This window comes from Coturnix japonica, unplaced genomic scaffold, assembly GCF_001577835.2.
Source record: "Coturnix japonica isolate 7356 unplaced genomic scaffold, Coturnix japonica 2.1 chrUnrandom722, whole genome shotgun sequence".
NCBI classification, from domain to species: Eukaryota; Metazoa; Chordata; class Aves; order Galliformes; family Phasianidae; genus Coturnix; species Coturnix japonica.
Window position 1 is genome coordinate 28,217 of NW_015440085.1, and position 7,854 is coordinate 36,070.

A 7,854-nucleotide genomic window follows, 5' to 3' on the forward strand; every position below is an offset into this window, starting at 1 on the left:
TCTATGGGGCAGAACCCCAATCTATGGGGCAGAACTCACCTCTATGGGGCCGAGCTGTGGGTCCCTGTGACCTTCGGATTGATCTATGGGGCAATGCGGCCCTATAAGAGGCCCTTTAGGGGGGGGGGGGGGCTCGGCCCTATAGCTCCGCCCATAGGGGGGGTGGGGAGGATCCCGGATGTGTGGGGTGGGGCAAGACCCCATAAGTGTGGGGCAGCCCCATAAGTGCCACCCCATAAGTGTGGGGCAGCCCTATAAGGGTCACCCCATAAGTGTGGGGCAGCCCCATAAGTGCCACCCCATAAGTGTGGGGCAGCCCTATAAGTGTCACCCCATAAGTGTGGGGCAGCCCTATAAGGGTCACCCCATAAGTGTGGGGCAGCCCCATAAGTGTCACCCCATAATGTGGGTCACCCCATAAGTGTCACCCCATAANGTGTCACCCCATAAGTGTCCACCCCATAATGTGGGGTCACCCCATAAGTGTCACCCCATAAGTGTCCACCCCATAAGTGTCCACCCCATAAATGTGGGTCACCCATAAGTGTCACCCCATAAGTGTCACCCCATAAGTGTCACCCCATAAGTGTCACCCCATAATGTGGGTCACCCCATAAGTGTCACCCCATAAGTGTCACCCATAAGTGTCACCTATAAGGTGGCGGTCACCCCATAAGTGTCACCATTAAGGTCACCCATACAAGTGTCACCCGCATAAGTGTGCACCCGCGAGTGAGATGTGGGTCACCCCATAAAAAAAAAAAAAAAAAATGTGTCACCCCATAATGTTTGGGGCACCCCATAAGTGTCACCCCATAAGTGTCACCTGCCCATAATGTGGGTCACCCCATTAAGTGTCACCCCATAAGTGTCACCCTAATGTGGGGCAGCCCCATAAGTGTCAACCCCATAAGTGTCAACCCCATAAGTGCACCCCATGAAGTGTTCACCCATTAATAGTGTCACCCCATTAATGTGGGCAGCCCCATAAGTGTGCACCCCAAAGTTGTCACCCCATAATGTGGGTGTCACCCCATAAGTGTCACCCATTAATGTGGGTCACCCCATAAGTGTCACCCCATAAGTGGAACCCCATAAGTGTTCACCCCATAAGTGTCACCCCATATATGTTGGGTCACCCCAATAAGTGTCACCCCATAAGTTCACCCCATAATGTGGGTCAACCCCATAAGTGGTCACCCCATAAGTGTCACCCATAAGTGTCACCCCATAAGTGTCACCCTATAAATGGGGTCACCCCATTTAAGTGTCACCCATAAGTTGTCACCCATAATGTGGTCACCCCATAAGTGTCCACTCCCTCATAAGTGTCACCCCATTTAAGTGTCAACCCCATTAAGTGTCACCCATAATGTGGGCGTCACCCCATTAAGTGTCACCCCATAAGTGTCACCCCATAAGTGTCACCCCATAATGATGGGTCACCCCATAATGTCACCCATAGATGTGGTCGACCCCATAAGTGTCAACCCCACTAAGTGTCAACCCATAAGTGTCACCCCATAGTTGTCAACCCCATTAAATGTGGTCACCCCATAAGTTGATCACCCCCATTAAGTTGTCACCCCATAAAGTGTCACCCCCATAAGTTCACCCCATAATGTGGGTCACCCCTAGTGTCACCCTGGAATCACCCCATAAGTGTGCACCCATAATGTGGGTTCACCCCATAAGTGTCACCCCATAGTTGGGTCACCCCATAAAGTTCACCCCATAAGTGTCACCCCATAAGTGTACCCCATAGTGGTCACCCCATAAATGTGGGTCACCCCATAAGTGTCACCCCATAAGTGTCACCCATAAGTGTCCACCCCATTATGTGGAGGGCAGGCCCATAGATGGTGTCACCCCATTGAGTGGTGTGTGTCAGCCCCGAGTAAGTGTCGAGCCCCGATGAATGTGGTCGACCCCATGAAGTGTCCAGCCCCATTAAGTGTCACCCCGCATAGTAGTGATGCACCCGATAAGGATGTGGGCACCGGCAGTAATGTGGGTCACCCCAGTAGAGGTCACCCCATAATTGGTCAGCCCCGAGTAATTGTCACGCATGAGATGTTATGGGCATCCCCGAATAGGAGTGTGCTATCCCCGGGATAAGTGGGTCGACGCGCATTAGGAGTGTGCACCCGCTATAATGGGGTACGCCCGATGAAGGGCACGCCCGAGGTAAGTGTCCACCCCATAATGTGGGTCACCCCATAAGTGTTCACCCATAAGTGTCACCCTAAGTGGTCACCCCATAATGTGGGTCACCCCATAAGGTTCACCCTAAGTGTCACCCATAAGTGTCACCCCATAATGTGGGCAGCCCATAAGTGTCACCCATACATTGTCACCCCATAAGTGTCACCCTATAAGTGTGGGTCACCCATAAATGTGGGTCACCCCATAAGTGTCACCCATAATGTGGGCTCACCCCATAATGTGGGTTCACCCCATAAGTGTCACCCCCATAAGTTGTCACCCATAAGTGTCACCCCATAATGTGGGGTCACCCCCCATTAAGTTCACCCCTAAGTGTCACCCAATAAGTGTCACCCCATTAAATGTGGGGTTCACCCCATACAAGTGTCAACCCATAAGTGTCACCCTAAGTGTCCACCCCATAAATTGTGGGTCACCCCATAAAGTGTCACCCCATAATGTGGCGTCACCCCATAATGTGGGTCACCCCATAAGTGTCACCCCATAAGTGTTCAACCCCATAAAGTGTCACCCCATTAATGTGGGTCTCACCCCCATAAGTGTCACCCCATAAGTTGTCACCCCATAAGTGTCACCCCATAAATGTGGTCACCCCATAAGTGTCACCCCATAAGGTCACCCCATAAGTGTCACCCCATAAATGTGGGTCACCCCATAAGTGTCCCCCATAAGTGTCACCCCATAAAGTGGATCACCCCATAAGTGTCACCCCATTAAGTGTCACCCCATAATTTGGGTCACCCCATGCACAGTGTCACCCCATAAGTGTTCACCCCATAATGTTGGGTCACCCCCATAAGTGTCCACCCCATAGTGTCACCCCATAAGTGTCACCATAAGTTCGTCACCCCATAAGTGTCAACCCGTAATTTGGGGCAGCCCCATAAGTGTCACCCCATTAATGTGAGGGTCACCCCATAAGTGCTGCACTCCCCATAAGGTCACCCCATAATGTGGGGCAGCCCCATAAGGGTCACCCCATAATGTGGGGTCACCCCATTAAGTGTCACCCCATAAGTGTCACCCTATAAGTGTGGGTACCCCATAAGTTGGTCACCCCATAATGTGGGGTCACCCCATTAAGTGTCAACCCCATAAGTGTCACCCCATTAAGTGTCACCCCATTACATGTGGGGTCACCCCATAAGTGTCACCCCATAAGTGTCACCCCATAAGTTGTCACCCCTGAATGTGGGTCACCCATAAGTGTCACCCCATAAGTGTCACCCCATAATGGTGGGTCACCCATTAAGTGTCACCCATAATGTGGCGTCACCCCATAAGTGTCACCCCTAAGTGTCACCCCATAAGTGTCACCCCATAAGTGTCACCCCATAAATGTGGGTCACCCCATAAGTGTCACCCCATAAGTGTCACCCCATAAGTGTCACCCCATAATGTCACCCGCATAATGTGGGGCAGCCCCATAAGTGTTTCCAAAAAAAAAAAAAAAACCCCCCCATATGTGGGTCACCCATAAAGTTCACCCCATAAGTGTCACCCCATAAGTGTCACCCCATAATGTGGGTCACCCCATAATGGTCACCCATAAGTGGTCACCCTATAAATGTGGTGTCACCCCATAAGGTCACCCAAAGTGCTCACCCCATAAGTGTCACCCCATAAGTGTCACCCCATAATGTGGGTTTCACCCCCATAACTCCGCCCAGGGCCCCATATAGTGTCACCCCATAATGTGGCACCCCATAAGTGTCACCCCATCAAGTGGATCACCCCATAATGTGGGTCACCCCATAAGTGTCACCCCATAAGTGTCACCCCATAAGTGTCACCCCATAATGTGGGTCACCCCATAAGTGTCACCCCATAAGTGTCACCCCATAAGTGTCCCCATAAGTGGGTCACCCTATAAGTGGTCCACCCCATAAATGTTGGGTCACCCCATAAGTGTCACCCCATAAGTTGTACACCCCATAATGTGGGTCACCCCATTAAGTGTCACCCCATAATGTGGGTCACCCCATAAGTGTCACCCATAAGTGTCCACCCCTAATGGTGGGTCACCCCATAGTGTCACCCCATAAGTTCACCCCATAAGTGTCACCCCATAATTGTCACCTGATAATGTTTGGTCAACCCATAAGTGTCACCCCATAAGTGTCACCCCATAAGTGTCACCCTATAAATGTGGGTCACCCCCATAAGTGTTCACCCCATAAGTGTCACCCCATAAGTTTCACCCCATAAGTGTCACCCCATAAGTGTGGGCAGGGCCCGCATTAAGTGTGCACCCCATAAGTGTCACCCATAAGTGTCACCCCCATTAAATGTGGCTTCACCCCATAAGTGTCACCCCATAAGTTTGTCAACCCCATAAGGTCACCCCATAAGTGGTCACCCCATTAAGTGTCACCCCATAATTGTGGGGCAGCCCCATAAGTGTCACCAGTAAGTGTCACCCCATAAGTTGTCACCCCCTAATGTGGGCAAGCCCCATAAGTGCACCCCATAAGTTGTTCACCCCATAAGTGTTCACCCATAATGTGGGCAGGCCCCATAAGTGTCACCCATAAGTGTTCACCCCATAAATGTGGTACCCCCATAAATGTGGGGTCACCCCATAAAGTTCACCCCATAAGTGTCACCCCATAAGTGTCACCCATAATTGTGGGGCAGCCCCCATAGTGTCACCCCATAAGTGTCACCCCATAAGTTCACCCCATAAATGTGGTCACCCATAAGTGTCACCCCATAAGTGTCACCCCATAAATGTGTGGCAGCCCCATCAGTGTCACCCCATAAGTGTCAACCCCATAATGTGGGTCACCCCTAAAGTGTCACCCCATAAGTGTCACCCCCATAATGTGGGTCACCCATAAGTGGTCACCCCAATAAATGTGGTCACCCCATAAGTGTACCCATAAGTTTCACCCGCATAAGTGTCACCCCATAAATGTGGGTCACCCCATAAGTGTTCACCCCATTAATGTGGTCACCCATAAGTTCACCCCATAAGTGTCACCCCATTAAGTGTTCACCCCATAAGGTGTCACCCCATAAGTGTCACCCCATAATTTGGGTCACCCCATAAGTGTCACCCCATAATGTCACCCCATAATGTTGGGTCACCCCATAAGTGTCACCCAAAGCTGTCACCCATAAGTGTCACCCCATAAGTGTCACCCCATAATGTGGGTCACCCCATAAGTGTCACCCCATAAGTGTCACCCCATAAGTGTCACCCCATAAGTGTCACCCCATAATGTGGGGCAGCCCCATAAGTGTCACCCCATAAGTGTCACCCCATAAGTGTCACCCCATAATGTGGGTCACCCCATAAGTGTCACCCCATAAGTGTCACCCCATAAGTGTCACCCCATAAGTTTGTCACCCCATAAGTAGTCACCCCATAATGTGGGGCCCAGCCCCATAAGTTGTCACCCCCACTAAGTGCGTCACCCCATAGTGTCACCCCATAATGTGGGCAGCCCCATAAGTGTCACCCCCGGCACATAAGGTGTCACCCATACTATGTGTCACCCCGATAATGTCGGGGCAAGCCCCATAAGTGTCACCCATAAGTGTCCACCCCATAATGTGGGTCACCCATACAATGTGGGGTCACCCGCATAAGTGTTCACCCCATAGAGTGTCACCCCATAAGTAGTTCACCCCTAATGTGGGGCAGGCCCCATAAGTGTCACCCCATAGTGTCACCCCATAAGTGTCACCATAAAATGTGGGTCACCCATAAGTGTTCACCCCATAATGTTCACCCAGTTAAATGTGGGGCAGCCCCATAAGTGTCACCCCATAAAGTGTCACCCCATAATGTGGGCACCCCATAATGTCACCCCATAAGTGTCGACCCCATAATGTGGGGTTCACCCCATAAGGTTGTCACCCCATAAATGTTGCGGTCACCCCATAAGTGTCACCCCATAAGTGTCACCCCATAAGTGTTCTACCCCATAAAATGTGGGTCACCCCATAAGTGTTCACCCATATGTGGAGTCACCCCATAAGTGTCACCCCATAAAAGTGTTTCAACCCCATAAGTGTTCACCCCATTAAGGTGTTCACCCCATAAGTGGTCACCCAATAAATTGTGGGTCACCCCATAAGTGTCACCCATAATGTCACCCCATAAGTGTCTCACCCCATAAGTGTCACCCCATAATGTTGGGTCACCCCATAAGTGTCACCCCATAAGTGTCACCCTATTAAAATGTGGTCTACCCCCATAAGTGTCACCCCATAAGTGTCACCCATAAGTGTCACCCATAAGTGTCACCCCATAAATGTGGGTCACCCCATAAGTGTCACCCCATAAGTGTCACCCCATAATGTGGGGCAGCCCCATAAGTGTCACCCCATAAGTGTCACCCCATAATGTGGGTCACCCCATAAGTGTCACCCCATAAATGTGGGTCACCCCATAATGTGGGTCACCCCATAAGTGTCACCCCATAAGTGTCACCCTATAATGTCACCACCCCATAGCGACCCTATAATGACCCTATAACCCCATAACCACCCCATAGAGCCCCATAGCGCCCCATTAACCCCATAGGAACCCCATAACCCCATAGTGACCCTATAAAGACCCTATAACCCCATTAACCCCATAGCGACCCCATAGAGCCCCACTGACCCCATAGGAACCCCATAACCCCATAACCACCCCATAGCGACCCTATAATGACCCTATAATGACCCTATAACCCCATAAACCCCATAACCACCCCATAGCGCCCCTATAACGACCCTATAACCCCATAACCCCATAACCACCCCATAGCGACCCCATAGAGCCCCATTGACCCCATAGAGCCCCATAGCGCCCCATTAACCCCATAGGAACCCCATAAACCCATAGCGACCCTATAATGACCCTATAACCCCATAACCACCCCATAGAGCCCCATAGCGCCCCATTGACCCCATAGGACCCCCATAACCCCATAACCACCCCATAGCGACCCCATAGAGCCCCACTGACCCCATAGGAACCCCATAACCCCATAGTGACCCTATAGGGGCCCCATAACCACCCCATAACCCCATAGAGCCCCTATAATGACCCTATAACCCCATAACCCCATAACCACCCCATAGCGACCCCATAGAGCCCCATAGTGCCCCATTAACCCCATAGGAACCCCATAACCCCATAACCACCCCATAGCGCCCCTATAACGACCCCATAACCCCATAACCCCATAACCCCATAACCACCCCATAGCGCCCCTATAACAACCCCATTAACCCCATAGGACCCCCATAACCCCATAACCACCCCATAGCGACCCTATAATGACCCTATAACCCCATTGACCCCATAGAGCCCCATAGAGCCCCATTAACCCCATAGGAACCCCATAACCCCATAGTGACCCTATAGGGGCCCCATAACCACCCCATAACCACCCCATAGCGACCCTATAAGTTCCCCATTGACCCCATAGAGCCCCATAGCGACCCTATAATGACCCTATAAGCCCATTAACCCCATTACCACCCCATAGCGACCCTATAAGTTCCCCATTGACCCCATAGAGCCCCATAGCGACCCTATAATGACCCTATAACCCCATAACCCCATAACCACCCCATAGCGACCCTATAACGACCCTATAACCCCATAAACCCCATAACCACCCCATA

General features: G+C 51.3%; 1 protein-coding gene and 1 long non-coding RNA gene across 2 annotated transcripts in view; both read right to left on the reverse strand.

Moving 5' to 3' along the window:
* Nucleotides 1-136, reverse strand: part of QPRT (quinolinate phosphoribosyltransferase) — a 17,049-nt gene extending 16,913 nt beyond the window's left edge. Inside the window, exon 1 of the mRNA XM_015851154.2 lies at nt 40-136. The gene's annotated coding sequence lies outside the window, so the exon portion shown is untranslated. The remainder of the gene's footprint in view (nt 1-39) is intronic.
* A 501-nt stretch (nt 137-637) lies between these two features.
* On the reverse strand, nt 638-5,600 carry LOC116652696. The gene is made up of 3 exons (XR_004305840.1): nt 5,504-5,600; nt 799-826; nt 638-651 (listed from the first exon to the last, which is right to left on the reverse strand). It is a non-coding gene; the product is annotated as an uncharacterized LOC116652696 (long non-coding RNA).
* Between the last annotated feature and the right edge of the window lie 2,254 nt (nt 5,601-7,854).